The sequence below is a fragment of the Ursus arctos genome, unplaced genomic scaffold (assembly GCF_023065955.2).
Source record: "Ursus arctos isolate Adak ecotype North America unplaced genomic scaffold, UrsArc2.0 scaffold_13, whole genome shotgun sequence".
Lineage (NCBI taxonomy): Eukaryota > Metazoa > Chordata > Mammalia > Carnivora > Ursidae > Ursus > Ursus arctos.
The window spans coordinates 22,762,346-22,780,171 of NW_026622797.1; positions in this window are offsets into that span (position 1 = coordinate 22,762,346).

Genomic DNA, 17,826 nt, shown 5'->3' on the forward strand with positions numbered 1-17,826 from the left:
GCTCAATAACACAATATCCTTGGGCTTGGACCATCCAAGAGAAGAACTCCCAAGGCCTAAAATGGAAAGGAGAGGGAAAAGTAACTGGAAGAAGAGGCACAGAGACCTATGCAGACAGCGGCCTGATAGTAACTGTGAACTTCAGTTGGAAGATGATGCCATCCCCTTCTCCCTCCTAGGTGGGAGCCAAAGGATACCCTGATCTCATTCTCATTTCTGTTCTCCTATTCATACACTAACTGGGGGAACCCAGGAATTCAGTGGCAAAGAAACCTATGATGTAGGCCATGCAGAAAAGTCTCCAAAGACATTGAAAAAGATTGACAGGGGTGCCTGGGTGGTTCAGTTGGTTAAACGTCTGCCTTCGGCTCAGGTCATGATCCCAGGATCCTGTGATGGAGTCCCATGTCAGGCTCCTTGCTCAGTGGGTAGCCTGCCTCTCCCTCTGCCTGCTTCCCCCTCTGACTGCCACTCCCCCTGTTTGTGCTTGTGCTGTCTCTCTCTGTCAAATAAATAAATAAAATCTTAAAAAAGAGAGAGAAAGATTGATTATGGTGGGAATTGGATCCAGAGAATGAATGAATGAATGAATACATATATAATATTATATATAGTGTTATACAGATTTATATAATGTATATAAGCATATAATACATATAATGTTAACTAAGTATATTTAACTATGTATATATATCTAGCTCAGTTCCACCACTAAAACAAAGTTAAGTCTTGTCTTGTTAATTCATTTTCTTCCTTGTAAAGTAGAAATGTGTCTCCTTGTGACTTTCACATTTGTTCAAATTCTTATTCCTCACTCTTTAGAGCATGATTTGTTATCCTTTAAGTATTTTAATACATTTATCATTTTCCTTTTAACTCATCTGTTCCCTAGTTTTAACTAACAAGATTCTCAAGAATTTCTCATATTGCATCTTATATGGTAGTTCAGATTGAAAAGTTAGCAAGAATGGTGGAAATGAGCATAATTAAAATAAAATTACATTCGAAATCCCTTTCACCACCCATATAACATGGATACATTGCTTAATGCATGCAATATTGTATTGGAAAACTATGACAAAAACAACAAAAGCAAAGTCTACATGTGGCTGTCTACAAATCAAGCTATTTTATCTCATATGTGACTAACAAATCCACAGTGGTGAATGGAAGATGAATGAAAAATTCTAAAAATTCCAAAGTATTTCGAATTGCCCATAGGGCTTATGCCATTCTGTTTTAATATCAAGTTTCTCTAGGCTTAATACATCTATGCTTGTTTCTTCTTATAAGGATTAAAGAAATTAATGAAGTGACATCTTTGGAGAAGGCGAATATAAGTTAAGGGGAAGGAAAATATAAGTTAAATATGTATATATTATGTTTCTACCATGTATGGTTTCTACTCACCTCTCAACTCTAAAACTCTCTTCTTCAAGCTCTATTTCATCAGTATTTCTTTACTAAGATATTTAGGCTTGCACATGATACTCCAGTTACGAATTCCCTATGTAGAGGGTTATGGATGATAATACCTTAAATGTAAAACTATAAAGTACTTACTATTACTGATAGTTGCATGACCATGTTAGTTTACCTATATTAAACTACAATCTTTAAATTTTTAAAAGTAGGATGTGTTATTTAATTAGGATTGATAAACTTATTTCCTGTGCAATTTATAACCCAAATGCATGCCAATAGATTGGTTTTTGATAAATACTTTTTTTAAGTCACATAATGAAATAAAATCAAAAGAAATGAGATAACAAAAGTTTTTAAACACTGGATAAATCAATATCTTTGTGAAATATTGTAGAAAGGACTCCTTTATTATACAGACATTTGGAATTAATGACCACAAAGATCTTTTAATTCAATACATTCAACAAATATTCATTGAGTATCTATTATGTGACAGGCACTATAAAACAAAGTTAAAATTAATAAGTAATGCATGATCCCTAGCCTCAAGGATTGCTGTTTAGTAGATTGACAACATGTATGCCAAAGTTAGGGGTGCTACTTTGAAAAGATAAATGATGATGAAAAGGAACAGTATAGTTAGTCTTCCTTGGGGATGAAGGAAAGGTATGTACATGGTAGAAATTCTTCATAAGATATATAACATTTAGGAATCTTGAAGGATCCAAGGAAAAAGTGGGGCCTCAGAGAAGCTATTCTAGCATAAGGAGTAGCATTAATGGAGGTTCATTATTTCAAACTAATGTCCCCTACAGAACTACAGAGATCATAGAAGTATAGAGAATGTAGAGACATAACCAGAGATACATGTAAGAACGATATTATCAAGGTCTTCTCTACCAGACTTGCATTTTATACTTCATCTTATAAGCTTTAGGAGCCAAAAAACACTTTAAATAACAGTGACATGAACAAGTTTTTTATTTTAGAAAATATCTGTCTACCACTTGGAAGATAAAGTGAAAACCAAAGCTTGGAAAGCAGTTAGGTAAGCATTACACCAGTCCTACTTTGGTATAATGAGGTTTTGAACTAACATGGTAGTAGTGGGGGTGGAAAGATGGGGCAAATATGATGAACATTAATCACTCCGTAGAATTTAAAGTTTTGACAAAGAAAAAGTCAGCCTATCTCATATATGGCTTCTTAAACTAGGTAGATTAAGTTGAGTTTACCATAAAAAGGATCCAAGGATAAGCAGATATACAGGTGAACACTTGGGCCCTTAACTCTTAGGTTCCTTTGAGATGTATAATTTTCAAAGTAGGTGGTTTGATATATGATTCTAGAAACCAGGAAAAATATATGGAATGAAGAAATATATTAGAGAGTCAACCCCCCCCCCCAAAGAACTATGGTTGCAGGTGTATTTTATACAATAGAGAAAGAGAAGGGCCAAGATCGAAACCTTTGAAAATAGAAAGATTGAATTTCTTTCAGGTGGAAAAGGAGTTACCAAAGGCATTGTGAAGGAAAAGAATTATCAATATTATCAGATGTCAAAGGCTGATAAATGATGTCACTGAACAACTCATTGAACTTGGTGTTTAGGTATCCTGGTAAACTTGCAAGAGAGGTATCAGAGGAGAAACTGTGGTAGAAGGTCCACAGAACACTGAAAAGTGAGCGTGGCTGGGAAGAGGGAATGTGGTTAGTAAGTGTAGACTGTTGTGTAGTCCTTAATTGTGGGCTGTTCTTTTCAGGTGCTTTGCTTTGAATGGAAGAGTGACAGAATTACAGAGTGGAGGAGTCTGGGTGCTGTATGTAAAGAAAAGTGATCAAGCCAGGAAGTAGGAAGTAGTTGCAAACACAAGAAAAGGACTATCGATGTAGCAAGTTTTGACATGAGTGGGCAAAAATCAGATCATGAGCACAAGAGGAAGAATGAGCTGAAGGGAGGCAATGCCTTTGAGAATGGGAGAAATAAGGGAGAGTGGATTCAGATTTAGATGAATTCATGGATAGGGATGTTGACAAAGTTAGCATCTGATATATTAATTGTTCTCGGTTAGTTTTTGGACATTGAGGATGGTTGGAATTGTATTTTAGGAATGGGGGGAGTTGAGTGATGAGATAGAAAAGATCTTCTAGGGTCTCTGAGGAGTCGTTATGCTGAATTGTTCCCTGAAAAAAAATAATGTTGACATCCTAACCACAAGTATCTTAGAATGTGGCTGCATGTGGAGATAGGCTTTTACAGAGGAGATTAAGTTAAAATGAAGTCATTAGGGTAGGCATTAGGTCAATGTAACTGGTATCCTTATAAGAAGAGAAAATTTGGTCCCAGATATATTCTGAGGGAAGACCATGTGAAGATACAAGGAAAAGATGGCCATCTGTAAACCAAGGAGAGAGACCTGGAACATACCCTTCATGGCCCTAAAAAGAAACCAGCCCTTCTGACACCTTGGTCTTGGGCTTCTAGCCTCAAAAACTGTGAAAAAAAATTTCTATTGTTTAAGCTACCTAGTCTGTGGTACTTATTATGGAAGCCCTAGCAAATTAATACAGAGATAAACTAAAAATGAAAGCATATTTTTGTAGTGATATATTATTTTATTCTTCAAGATTTGGTGCTCCAGGAGGAGATGCATAAAAGTTATATTCTATGTAGTATGTAGTTTACTATTTTAAAAATAGCGTATGTGTTGTTGTCCTCCAGGGAAAGGACAAAATATCAAAATGATGTTAAATTTGGACCGATTTATATGTGTATGAGTGGTATATAATATATATATCTCCATAATTAATGTAAAATTTAAATAACACAAATAAGGAAGAAAGTTAGAAAAACAAGAAAGATGATAGAAAGGCAGTTAAATAGGAAGAAACAACTAAATATTTATTAAGGCCTACCACCAGCAACATGTTAAATACTTTCACTTACTTGTCTAAATTCACTCCTTAAAATAGCCTCTAGGATTAATATGGTCATCTTCACAAATAAGGGAATTGAGTGTCAGAGAAGATAAGTAACTCATCAAGATCATATAGCTATTAAATATCAGAGCTGGGATTTGAATATAACTCACCAACTCTAAAGAACAATACAAGAGGTATAACGATGGAATATATAATTAATTGCTTGTTGAGTCATTGTTTTCATGAATTCTTTGTTTATATTATGTGAGAACAAATGTTTGCCCAATAACATCAAGTGAAAATAAATTCAGACTTTCTTTCACTTTGTTTTAATTCTTAATAGGCAACAGGAAGCCAGTTGAGGCTCCTGATACACTACTTTGTATTGAGTGATGGTTAAAAACTTTAAGAGGTGATTCTCTCAAGCAGTGAAATAAAAAAATAGATTATGTTAGGTTACATTTTATATCACCTGATGTGATAGTTACAGGAATATTAGTAAAAGAGCAATCAAATGAAATCCCATTGTGGTTATTAAAATGAATAATTTTATAGACCTAGCAAAAGATAAAACTTTATGGCTAGGAAAACAAAAAATTATGTTTAGTATAAATTGTTATTGTTAAACGTCTATAAAATATTTGTTTTGCATTACAATTGTAAGAACAACGTACAATCTTAAATATTTTTTTTAAAGATTTTATTTATTTATTCGACAGAGATAGAGACAGCCAGCGAGAGAGGGAACAGAAGCAGGGGGAGTGGGAGAGGAAGAAGCAGGCTCAAAGCGGAGGAGCCTGATGTGGGGCTCGATCCCATAACGCCGGGATCATGCCCTGAGCATAAGGCAGACGCTTAACCGCTGTGCCACCCAGGTGCCCAACAATCTTAAATATTTTTAACAAACAATTTAACAGTAAAGTTGTTTGTCCTTTTTGTGTAATATATTCCCCACAGATAGTTTGAAGAAATTTATAAATACTTACTTGAAGAGAGCCTCTAGGTTTGGAGGATAATGTGGTGTTCTGATTCCAATACTCCATCACACTCCCTGGAATAAATAAAACAAAGCAATAAATAAACATGAAATGAGCAAAGACAGCAAATAAAACTACACATAGCCCACAACTTCAGCATTACTAAGAGAAAGAGAATACCAAAACTTATCTACAAGTGGAGAAATAAAAGAAATTCCAAAAGATTTCCCACTGCCTGTTGCTTCCAGCCTACAAGTTCAGAGAGCCAAGGAGAGGAGAGACTTAAGAAGTCAGGCAAAAGAATACAAGGGCATAGAAGATACAGCAGAGCACAGAAAAAGTCCCCCTCCACCTCACACTCCCACACGTACTTTCTCAACCAGCAAATATTTATTGAGCTGCTCTCTCTCAGGGGTGAGAACTCTTACCAAAGATGCTGATCGAAGAATATGTTCATCTTCCCTCTCCACTCCGAGAACTAGGATCTTCAGTCCAGAAGAGCCTCAAGTTTGGAGGCATGGAAATCACTAATTCTTCATGTGGGTAACTGGAAATGATGATGATAAGGACAGATTCTAATCCTACCACTTTTGTCCTGGAATCATGTTTCCTAGCTCTTAAAAACATAGTCCTACATAACAGCCATTGGTTCAAATAATATACTTCACCTTGAAAGACAATATCCTAAACTCAAAAGGGTCATCCTCAAGCTGTTGCCATGTATCTGACCTTAGAAAGCCACATAATGTATGAAATGGTAGAAATAGCATGTACTTGATTATTTACCATTGTTACCCCTCCTTTTCTTTAAAGTAGAACCCTTGATCTAAGGAGAAGTTTTGGATATTTTATGATGATGTAACAGACACTCTATAAGTCCTTTAACAGTGATGCTGTCCAAGATGCTATGAGAAAGAAAGGCAGGTCTATGCCCATAATACCTATTAATTCAAGTAAGAACAAATAACTACTCCCTCCAGGATAGAACTGGTCTGATATTTTCAACTTGCTACCAAGCTGCTAGTTGGTTTCCTTGATGTACAGCGACAAGGGCTCCACATTGGTCTCTGCTTTCAACTGGTTTGACATTCAATAGCAGGGATACCTAGTACCACCTTAGCAAGAAAGAGTCCATGATGGGAGCTCATGTGTTATGCCGCCATGGCTGTTTCATCCTTGGGTCCAATGTATAAGCACTATATGAGGTCTATGAGGAAAGAGGCTAGCTGAACTCCTCTTGATGTGTCATCTGTCCAGGTATCCTGCTTAAAGGTTTGCAAACTTGGGGGAGATTTCTCCTCACCATTGTCTCCTTGATATAAATGGCAGTGTAATAATAGTTTGTATTTTATTCACTACAACTATTATGATCCATTCATGAACCAGATCTGGGTTTTCCCCCTGCTCTACTAGCTGATTGTAAGGAACCCTCTGAAGATAGAGGTGTAAGAAGCTCAGGGATTTGCGTTCATACAACGGAAGTAATGAGAATCTTTTGCCCTTAGAAACTGCTTATGCTCTACTTCGAAGATACCATTTCCATCATATAATTTGGTTGATCTGACAATAACCAGCTTATGAAATGTAGTGCTAGTTGCATTGTTATTTAATGTCCCATAGTCAGGACCGCAGCCTTAGGGCCAAGAATCATACCAGGAGCTGCTGTGCTAAACCTAATTAGACCTCTGCTGCAGACAGTCTTGCCCCGGCATCTGGAGGTGTCTGCTACAATTCTCTTATAAGGCTTGACAAAAACTGAGCATGGGTTCTTTTTTTTTTTTTTTTTTTTTTTTTTATACCACTGATAACTGTAGAACCAGGAGATCTGCTGGGTCATATAGACCAAGTGAGAAGGTCATATGGACCCAGCACTTGTACTCTACTCTGAACCCATTGGAGAGAACTTTTTTGCTGTGGGCTCACCTCTAAACTTGTATCTCTTTGGGCCATTCAATAAATGAGATGGGGCAGTCCTTCAAGGTGTAGAATGTACTAGTCCCAAAATCTGAAGAGTTCTTCTAACAGCTTTATTGCTCTTTTAGTTGTAGAATTTTCACAGTGCAATAATTTACCATTTTCTGTGGATGACAAGGTAGCTAAAAGATAGCTGTAATTTTATTTTGCTATTCCTTTCATTGAGAGGTTGAATCTAATTCCCTTTTCCCTGAATTTGGGCTGGCCTTAATTGCTTACTATATGAATATAATGCAGCAAGACTAACTCTCCGGGGCTTTTGAGGCTAGGTGATATTTGCAGCTTCTGCCCAGGACTCTTGAGCATTCACTCTTAGAACCTAGTTGCTGTGTTGTGAGAAATATCAAGAAGCCCTGAGGAGAGATCCATGTAAAAAGGAACTGAGGTCTCCAGCTGACAATTCCAGCTGAGTTCACAGGTACCAGCCGGCCTTAACCTGCTAGCTATGTGAGTGAGCCTCCAGCCCCAGCTGATGCTGCATGGAGCGGAGGTGAGTTCCGGCCATTTCCTGCTGAATTGCAGATTCATCAGTAAAATGAATGATTGCTGTTTTTCTAAGTCACAAAGTGTTAGATTGAATTATTATGCAGCAGTGGATAATTGGAACAGAGAGAATGTCCTGTCATAGCTCACATCACAGGACTGCTCAATACTTCAGAGTGGCAGGCACCTGGAATGCTTTTAGGGTTTATTTCCTACACTGTGGTCCACATGTGGCTAACCCTCATGTACATAGTATTTGGCAGTTTCTGCTTATGCTTCTGAATAGTATGATGTCATCAACATACTGGACCAGTGTGATGTTATGAAGAATATCACCTGGTCCAACTAGGGAAGTACAGTATCTTCTCTGAGAAGAAAGAGATTATTAACTACAAATTGTGTGGGATTTTGCCAATATTTTCTGGCAGCAAACAGGAGAACACATTTTGGAACAGATTTGGGGGCTATGGAAATAGGGAAGACAGAATATGAAAGCGGATATGAGAAAGTTCTTGCTGTAAAACTAACTCTTCCACACCTCATGATTTAATATCCTGTCACTGACACCTGAAGCTGGTCCTAATACAGTGCTGCTATCCCTTCTTGAAGCTCAGGTAAAGCAATGGCCTATAGTGGTGCTGTGGAGATGCAGAAATATAAAACCACATACAGTAAAATCATTTACAAATATTTAAAATAAGACAAAGAAAAATCGTGATTAAGTGGATAGTTCTTGAAACTGATGGGATTGGATATATGGATATTTAATTTTCTTCTTTTTGAATATTATTTTCTAAGTCCTCTTAGCAGTGATCTCTTTATCTGCCATATGGGAATAAGCCAATTTTTATTCTGCTGCAATTTTCCAAAGAGCTGATCCCTTTGATTTTGCAGGATATTTCATTCATGATCAGTTTCACTCTACAAAGTATTATAGACAATGTATTAATATTCTGTAGACTTTAAATTGTTCATGAGAAAGAAATATGTATTTCAGCACAGAGTTCTGTCTCATTTTCTGTAATATCTGCATTTGGATTTAAAAATGTGAAAATTACTCTGTATTCAAATTCTTCGGTCAATGCTCACTGAAGTCTCATTTTCATGCATTATTTGTGCATTTATTTTTAAAACCAGACATTAAGTTAAAAAAAAAAACAGAAATGGAAATTAGAAGACAATGAGGAACCAAAAACAGAAATAGTATCCAGGAACAAAGTCTTTGTTTAGTCAAGCACCTAAAGCATTCATTCATTCATTCATTCACCCATTCATACAGTTATACTTTCTTTCAATAAATTATTATTGGGCATCTACCAGGCACTGAGGATTTATAAATGAATAAGATATACATGTTCCCTACTTTCATAACATTACAATCTAGCAAAAAGAAATATATTATAAGGTTACAAAATAAATTAGTTAATTAAAACTGTGATTATTGTTTATAAGTGCAAGGAGCGTAATAACCTTCTAAGCAGTCTTTCTACTTCTGCTATTGCCCTCCAACAGCTCCTGTAGTCTTTTCACAACATAGCATAAATTAGTGATCCTTTGAAAACATGTGATTCCTCTGCTCAGAATCTTCCAATGGCTTGCTATCTCACTTAGAGAAAAATCCTACCTTGGTTACTTGTTGAAAGTAATAGACCACCTCAAAACTTAGTGGCCTAAAATAACAGTTGATTATCTCTTATGTTTGGGACTGACTAGATTTGGATGTATGGCTCTTTAAATCTTTCATATGGTTGCAATCTAAAGCATCTGGGGTTAGATGCATAGAAGGCTTGATGGAACTGGTCATCCAAGATGACTTCTTCACTCACATGTGCATTAAGTGTGAATGGCCAGAGCAGGATGGGGCTGACCAGAATCTCTGTCAACATGCAGCTTCCCCATTGGATAGGTTGGGTTTCCTTAGAATATGGAAGTCTCAAGGTAGACTTCTTATTGTAGTTAACTTTCCCGAGAGTGAGCATTCCAAGAGACATAGATAGAAGCAAGACTTATGACTAAGTTTTGAATGCCACACTATTGCTTGCACAGGTTCTGGCTTCGGTGTGGAAGGGGGATTTACAAAAGTGTGATTACTGGGAAGCTTAACTCTCAGAAGTTCAAAGCTCTTCAGATGAAAAGACCTTGAAATCTCAGGCTTTACTTTCCTATTAAATCCGTGTCCTAATTCTATCCTTTCCCACTCTTGATCCTGCCATTTAGCTGTTCTGGCTCCCTCATTGTTCACTGAAAATGTTAGGTTGACAACCATCTCAGGGAACTTTGCACTGTTGTTTTCTCTTTCTGGAACACTCTTTTCCAGATGTTTACATAACTTTTTCCCTCACTTTCATAGTTCTGATGAAAAGTCACCTCAGGGAGATGTTTTCTTATTACCCTATGTAAAAGAGCCACCAATGCTTCCAAACCATGATCCTCCTACGGCATGTCTATTTTCATTTTCTGCTTTGTTTTTTTTCAATGTAATTAGCATCAAACATATATATTTTTAATTATTTTTTTGAAGTATGGCATACAGGCATAGTCACAGACCATAAAATTGCAGCCTAATGTATGAACAAACCCATAAAACCTATACCAAAAATAAATAACAGCATATCACTACAACCCAAGAAACTCTTCATTACCCTCTTCTGTCACCATGACCCCAAACAGTAGTAACCACTCTCTTGATTTCTAGTAGCATGGATTTTTGTCTACTTTTGAACTCTCCATATATGGAATAAGACAGAAAGTTTATATTTTATTATTTCTCTCATTACATATTATGTTGGTGAAATTCATTACTGTTGGTGTATGCAGATTTGCTGCATGCAGATTGCTGAATGATATTCCTTTGTATGAATTCACTGTAATTTACCCACTCTATTGTAGATGAGCATTTGGGATTTTTCTAGTGGTGGGCAAATCGTATTGCTATAAACACTATTGTATATGTCTTTGGTAATTTTATGTATCTACCTAAGATATATATATTTCTGTTGGTTATATGTTTCAGAGTGAAATTTCTGGATTGCTGATACTCTACTTACTTTGTTTGAATATTACCTGTTTCTCCTCTCACGATGTGTAAAGTTTAACGAGTATAGAGGGTTTTGTCTATAATGTCAGGAGGTGGAGTAGGGAATGCTTTCACGGAGAAATAAATTAGAGTTGAAATGTTAAGGATGAGTAGGTACCTAATTATGCAACACAGTTGGGAAAATCCTTTCTGAAGCAGAAGGAAAAGCCTGCTCATAACCTTGGAGGTGACAAAGAGGTCGGTGCATCTGAGAAAATGAAAGACAATGTGTAGAGTTTAGAGAGAAAGAAGATTAGAAAATAACATTTTAGAAGATTCTAGAGATTTTTCACATCTTTTAGAATATTTTAAAGGTTTTATTCATTTTTAAAAAATCAACCGGATGTGTCTTTTTAGGATAACACCATAATCACATTTTCGTTCAAAAAAAGAACCCTGGACCTGCGAATGTTGAGTGTGTGTGTGGTGGGGACACTGTTTGGGATTTCCAGCAGTAGAGTTAAGAAACAACCAAGATTTGAGGATAAGACATGTTTTGGAAGGTGTTTAGGATTTGAATAAATGATTAATTGATTATGGTGGTTGAGACATTTTTTCTAGGGTATCTTCAGGCCTTTTGAGAACAAGCCAGGTTGAGATGTATTTAAGACATTCAAGGGAAGATATGCATATGTACATCCCCAAGGAAGGGTCTTAGCTGAAAGTATAAAATTTAGAGTAATTTGTAATATATAAACAAATATGATGTCATATCTGAAGACGATAATGCTCAAGATCAGGACTAGAAGACTGTCAATATCTCAGTTATGGTTAGGAGAACACAAGCCAGAACATGAACCTGAGAGAAAGAAAAATATGGCCAGAGAGGTGGAGGAAAAGCCAGAATAATTTTTTTTAAAAGTGTTTCAAGGGAACAGAGTCATTGACTAACACAAGTATTGTCATCATAGAACTTATCACTCTCTGATATTATTTTTGTTCATCTGCTTGATGTTTTTTGTTATTCTTCCACTTTCTAGGGTATAAGCTCCATGAGTATAGAGACCTCCAGCTTCTGTTCACTTTAGTGTTCTTTGTGTCTAATACAGTGGTGGGTATTCAAAAGTATTTGTTCAGTCAATATGAATGAAACAGTTTATGAGGAGAACTGAAGTATGCCCATGGGATTCATGATTTGATAGTTGTAGTGACTTTTCCAAGAGTTGGGTAATTAGTGTGCTTGGTCTGCCGTAACAAAATGGCATAGGTTACGCAGCTTAAAAAACAGGAATGTATTTTGTCATACCCTAGAAGTCCCAGATCAAGGTGCCAGCAGGTTTGGCTTCTGGTGAGACCACACTCTTCCTGCCTGGTAGACAGCCACCTTCTCATTGTGTCCTGACATGGCCTTCCTTCTGTGTGCAGAGAGAGAAGGAGCTCTCCGGTGTCTCTTGTCATAGGAGCCCTAATCCTATTGGGCCAGGTCTCACACTTATGACATTATTCCAGTTAAATTACTTCCATAGAGATCTATCAAATGCAGCCACACTGGGGTTTAGGGATTCCACATACGAAGCTTGGGAAACACAAACATGTAGTCCATGGCAAGCTGTATCGTAATGTTTATTGCAACATGTTACAAGATTGGAAACAAGTAATTGGTCTTACAATTTCTTGAATGCAAGACAAAGTTTACTGACATTTTGAGGAAAAAGCAGTAACAAAAGAAGTAATTTAAAAAAGACGGTATTTAGACAAAGACACAGCATTCCACAACTACTTCTTACTCTGTGCACAGTAAATCCTCTCAGAGAGAAGTTAAGCAAAATAAGGTTTGCATTAGAAACAGCATATAATGCCATTATTATTCTGTTTTACAACAAAAGGCTCTATAAAATCTCTCTGGAGAAAAAAAGTGCAACACAAAACCTGTGTAAGAGAGCAAAGTAGCAATGAAGACGATGAAGAAGCAACCATCCCTTTGAAATCTCTCAGAGGAATAAACACAGCACAAGTACATTGTTTCAAACTCAGCACAAGTACATTGTTTCGAACTCAGCTGGTGGTCCGCAGCTTGGAGAGTAGAAACAAGAGAATGTAGGTGGTTCATTCAGAGTGGTTGCCTGTAGTCTTTGCTTGCTTGTTTTTATGCGCCTGTATTTTGTTCGACACTGGCTCAAAATGAGAGAACAGAATTAGGAGACCAGAGGTGTGGTTAAATATGTCTATTGGGCTCATGTAGTTCTTGAGCTTTTCTTAATATTTAGGGTATTAAAAATTTCTGGGAAAGAATTTTATATTGTATTTCAGAGAACAAAGAATAGTATATGGCACTCTCAAATAGGTCTTCTGCGTATTGACCTACAGTGTCTTGTTCTTTCTCTTTGTGGCATTTAGCACAAACTGGATTATATATTTACTTGTGTGTTGATTTGTTCAATGTCTTATCTTCTAGTAGAAGATAGCCTTGTAATTGTAGGGATCTGCCTTTAGTTGAGCATGTTGGTGTGCAGTCATATTTATTATGTTGAATATATGGAATCCATGTAATGATTTTCCCCTAAATATTAACATAAGGGTCTGTTCACGTGTGGGGTCTCTTCTTGTTTGCTAAATTGGTTTCAAATCAGTGATTAATGAAAAGAATTTGAAGTCTAAGTGATGTCATACAAGTTCCAGGAGCTCTGAGTCTCAGTTCTCTCATCCAAAGAAGTGATGCTAACTAAAATAATAATAATTGAAAACACGTCTCCATTTCATGAAAGCAGGGGCTTCATCCAAGGCAAAGAGATTAGGATAGGGTAGGTCCTATTTAGTCTTAATGAAGGAAATTGAGAAAAGCAAGAATTTAATTATTTTGTACAATAAAGAATTAAGAAATTGCAAGCCATCTGCTAGTCCTCAATAGAGTTGTTTTGGCAGTACCAGAAAGGAACTCAGATAAGAGATTTGGTTGGAGGAAATGGAGCCCTGAATGATGGTGTCAGGCTAGGGCTGTGGAGCCTCATAGCCAGTTCCGGACTTCTCCATGGCAGTGATGAGTCATAATGCATAGCAAAGAAGTAGCAACTGATACATGATAATCAATTTTGAATTATTGCTGTTGTATTTTGTAATTTTTCTTCCTTATCCAGAGACTCTGGATACTGTTACTAACAGTTACAATGGGTCTAAATTCAAGTGTGCATTTACACGTGTGTGTTTGTGTATGTGTCTGTATCCATGCATCATATGTGTACAGATCTTCTTTACAAAGTTGATTAGTTGTACTTCTTTGAAATTGCTGATGTCATATGCATAAGTCTTATGAAATCTGATTCATCTCTACTAATTCTTTCAAACACAAATGCTTTCTACATTGTTGGTTTTACAAAGAACTCACGAGGTATTTTAATTTAGTTTGAATTGGCACTCTAGGTTAGATTCCCCTCTCTGATTAGAATCTCAGTGGCAAAGATAGCTCCAGCTGCTGGAACTGGGCTGACCTAGGGGCAGATTTTGACCTTCTAATGTTTCATTTTAATCCAACCTCTTGCAGATTCTATGTACTGCCCCATTGACTCCAGTGAATGGATCCTCAGATCCAGTTTGACTCTTATGCTTATGTGACCTTGGGATATACCTGGGAAGGCACAGATATGCCCTTCTTTTCTATTGACCCTCTCTACCCTAAATTCTTATGTTCTTACAGTTTGGTAGTTAACAATTATGTTAGACAACCATGTGGCTGCATAAATCATGTGCAGAATTAATGATGTTTTAATTGTATATGATTTGACATGTATTTGCCAATTCTCTCTTCTAGAATTTACCTCCTCATTGCCTGATAAACTGAATTTTTCAGGGTGTTGGATTGAAACAGCTTTCCTGATAGATAACATCATGCATTATTTATGTTCAACCTTCGTGTGAGGGACACAGATTTTGGAAACAAGTTTAATAGGCAGTTTTTTTTTTAAAGATTTTATTTACTTTTTTGACAGAGAGAGAGATAGTCAGAGAGAGAGGGAATGCAAGCAGGGGGAGTGGGAGAGGAAGAAGCAGGCTCCCAGTGGAGGAGCCTGGTGTGGGACTCGATTCCAGAACGCCGGGATCACGCCCTGAGCTAAAGGCAGACGCTTAACGACTGAGCCACCCAGATGCCCCTAATAGGCAGTTTTTGACAGGAAATATGCTTCTGGCTACATATAAAAGTACATCTAAATTCTTATCCTGCAAAGTAGTCAGAATGACATTTGTTGGTTTAACGTGAATAGTAAATAATGGGATCATGGCATTTTAAAACATGAAAATCAAGCATGATGACAACATTTTACAGTATAAACAAGATAAACAAGCTCTGCGTGTACAGTAATGGGGTGGATATTGCTAGTTGTTTACCCAGTAGTCTCTTTCTTCTTTATAACAGAATGCTAACTTACTTTATGTATGTACTTCTCTCCCACATGGTTTATGGTGCCTCGGGAAAATATGATTGCAAACTCAATTCCAAAGATGACTCAGATTGGACTAAAAGAAATCCCACCTCTCTTGCCAATGATCAGCTCAAGAATAAGTTTGTGATCCAATGTTGTACAATAGATTAGGTTTTCTGGAATCTTTTGGCAAAATTTTTCTTTGGTCTTAAGTCTCTGCAAACCAGCACTTTCCCTCCTGCTAAAAATAAGCAAGGGGTTATGAAGTTCTGGCTGTCATTCTACAGTCTGATTTTTCACTGGGTCAAACAACCTTGAAGTCTGATCTACCTCTGATCTTGCTTTCATGTGAGCCAGTGTGTTTCCTTATTGTTAAGAAAGTCCAGTTTAGTGAGATAAAAGAATGATGGTAAACCCAATATCACACAAGCACACGCAGAGTAAAAAAACCTGATCAACATTATGAAAAAAACCCAAAAATGTTATGATAGGAAATTTAGTTTAGGGGTCAGAGGAGGCCTATTTGTAGAGATCATGGTTGAGTGGGATCAAAAGTATAATTTTACTAAGTGAAGAGTTAGGGGAAAAAAATATCCCATGCAAAGGCCTCGAGGTAGGAAATTTGTTGGCACTTTAGAGGAACTTAGAGAAATTTAGCATGGCTCAATCAAGGATCAGGAATAAGCAGGGAAATAGAACACTGGTATGAAATGAATTTGGGGATATAAGCAATGTCCAGATACTTTATGACATTGAAAGTATTAAAGGAATCATTAATCTAATCAAATATCATAAGATTTTGTAAGTTGAATGCTGTCTTTCTCCTTTACATTCTCCCTGGACTTATATTAATAACCACACTAGAAAGGGGGTCTTGGTAGGCAACTATATGAGCAAGGAAGGTACATGTCCCCCCTCAAGTCTCCCACTGTCCCCTTTTTCTATTGTTGGAAACACTGTAGCCACACGTTAAGTTTTCTTTCTTTTATGCCCAGCTTAATTAGTTCATTTTTAAATATGTGAACAAAATTATACTGCCCAATTTTTAGTTAATCTAAACCAGAGTTTGGTTAGTAAAATGTGACGAAGGATGAATATATGTTCAGCTACCAGCAGAGTTGTATCTTTTAATTAGAGGCATGGGAAACCATTTAGGTGTGGCTTACTAATAGTAATTAGATAATAATAATTAGATACCAGAGTTATCTAATTGTTTAGGAACCCCTGGAAGAACATATAACTGAAAACAGACTACTGGTCCTTCTTTACAAGTGTGCTCTTGTTAGCCTCATGTTTAATCTACCATGAGTAAACCAGATTCTTAACGAAAGACTAGTGGCAAAGCAGAAGGAAGTAGAATTTATTAAGATTGGGCTGAGAAAAATTTATACAGGTGAATGACTTCCCTGAGTGAGGTGGCTAGTAAGGGTCTAAATTGTATGGTCCATGGAAGAATAGCACCTTGATCTGTTAATAGCAGCTGAAATATAAAAAAAGACTATATCTGATGGATGAGATACAGTAGCCAGATTTATTGGAAAGGCAATACTTAAAATTAAATAGGCAGGAGCTTTATGATTTAGGGAGAACTACATGAATAAAGAGGAACAGAGTTTTTCCCCAAAGAGAAAATATTGCCAAAGGCTAGTAAGTTTGACAAATAGACTGAGAGTCAGCCAAAGTTCCAAATCCAGTGGGAGTAATGGAAAAGTAGTGAGAAACTGAGGCATCCATTAAATATAATAGGAATAGGAACCAGTTGTAATTTCTTACTGGTTTCTTCATTAATCGATAAATTAAATAAAATCTTTGAGAAATGTTCAAAAACTGTAGCAAGAACAACACAACTACAACTATAGCAACAAAAACTACTAAAGCTATTACTGTCACAACTTTTTTTTTTTTAGAGCTTGACCACAAACTTAATTTGTGCAAACAAGATGAAGTATCTTCCCCAAATGCTACTGTTTTCCCAGATAATAACAAGTGTCTAATGAAAAGAGAGCAGTTACAATTTTCTGCTTTGCACTAAGATTCCTGCCAAAGTATCAAGTTCACTTTTAAAAAAAAATTAAATTCAATTAATTAACATATAATGTATTATTTGTTTCAGGGTTACTGTCACCATTTTTTTTTAAATGCCAAGTAGATTGTAATAATCTCTGTCACAACAGAGATAAGTGATTGCGAGTTATTTTTACCCAATATTCATTGGAAGGGAAAAAATCCAAAGTAAATTCTTCTTGAGGAATATCCCTTATTACCTTACTGAGACAAAATACACATAATTTAAATATGTTTTCTATATATAGAAAGAGAGATAGAAAGATCAGTGTGTGGGTGTGTGTGTGTGTGTGTATCGATCTTGTATATATTTTGATCAAAGTTTTGATTTTGATTTTTCTTTTCTTTGCAAATACAAAAGGTTATATATACTGATCTTGCATATGTATATTTATATATGTATATATAGTACTTGAAACGCAAAAATAAAAATAAAAATTTTGATAATTTAACTGTGTTTCTATATTTTATTAATAAAAACTCCTAGATGTTGTTCTACAAACCCCAAACTCTGAACTAACTTGGAAGAAAGACCATTGCTATGGGCTAA